Source organism: Pteropus vampyrus, unplaced genomic scaffold (genome assembly GCF_000151845.1).
Source record: "Pteropus vampyrus isolate Shadow unplaced genomic scaffold, Pvam_2.0 Scaffold173, whole genome shotgun sequence".
In the NCBI taxonomy this organism is placed as follows: domain Eukaryota; kingdom Metazoa; phylum Chordata; class Mammalia; order Chiroptera; family Pteropodidae; genus Pteropus; species Pteropus vampyrus.
The window spans coordinates 2185746-2186953 of NW_011888954.1; the positions used below are offsets into that span (position 1 = coordinate 2185746).

General features: G+C 35.4%; 1 pseudogene; it reads right to left on the reverse strand.

Moving 5' to 3' along the window:
- Positions 1–367: 367 nt before the first annotated feature.
- LOC111746055 lies at positions 368–486 on the reverse strand (annotated as a pseudogene).
- Between the last annotated feature and the right edge of the window lie 722 nt (positions 487–1208).

Here is a 1208-nt window from a genome sequence, read left to right on the forward strand (position 1 = left end):
TGTCTTGCAATTCTTAATAACTTTTGAGCAAGGAACCTTGCATTTTCATTTTGCACTATACTCCAGAAATTATATAACCAGTCCTGTTCTCACCATAACGATATTGCTTGGTAGATATGTCGATCCCATTTTTTTAAATGGGAAACTGATGTTCAGAGTGGGTTCAGTAACTCACCTATCATCGTACAGCTGGAAAAAAGCAGGTCTGGGATTTGAAACCACATTCCTGCTACCAACCCCAAATCCTTTCTTTCTTTCTTCTTTCTTTCCTTCCTTTTCTTTTCTTTATAGGCAAGGCAACTCTTGGTTGACCTCACAGATTGCAAGGACCTTGTCAGCTTACAATCCCTTATTTTTTTATTTTTTATGCCTACAGCACCTGGTCTTCCTAGGTGGTCTCCCATCCAAGTACTAACCAGGCCCGACCCTGCTTAGCTTTCAAGATCAGACAGGATCGGGCTTGTTCAGGGTGGCATGGCTGTAAACAAGAGGATTACTTTAGATCTCTAAATAGTACTGCATGTATAGTATTTATTTTCTGACAAAACATTTCCCAGCAAAATGTCTTTGAAACCTAGGCAATATTTTTAACCTCATATACTTTTTTTAAAAAAGCAGAATTTTTATAAGAGTTTATTTGATTCAAACTGATGACATTTGCTGGGGAGCAAGATCTCAACTACTCGCCTATCCTCATACACTTTTAAAATGGTATTACAGATGTCAGATGAAGAACATTTGCTCTGTAACAAAATTACATTTTTTCCAAGATGTAGTGATTTAATAATTAAAATAATATCCATGAAATATAAATACAAGGTATTCATAAATAAATTAAATTAGATTGTGGTTGCTAAGAGCCAATTACCATGTAAGATATCTCCAATGGTCGAAATAATAAGAGAGCGGAATATTAATTCTGACATTTTCTATAGGCCATGATTATAAATTGCTAAAATGGTCTAATAAGTTTTGGAGTTTTATTGAGATTTGAGATGGCCCTTAAAATATTCATTGCGTGTTCAAAATCAGTTGTCTTGATTGATTTTAGCTGTAACTTCATTACATGTTTACAAGGTTGGAGAAAGACGGGGGCCACAGAACTGAGAAGAAAAGCCTATTCTACTTACAAAATGATAATAGTAGCTAAGATGGTGGCACCGTGATGAAAAAGTTTAGACAAACCTAGATCTGAATCTGTGTCACCG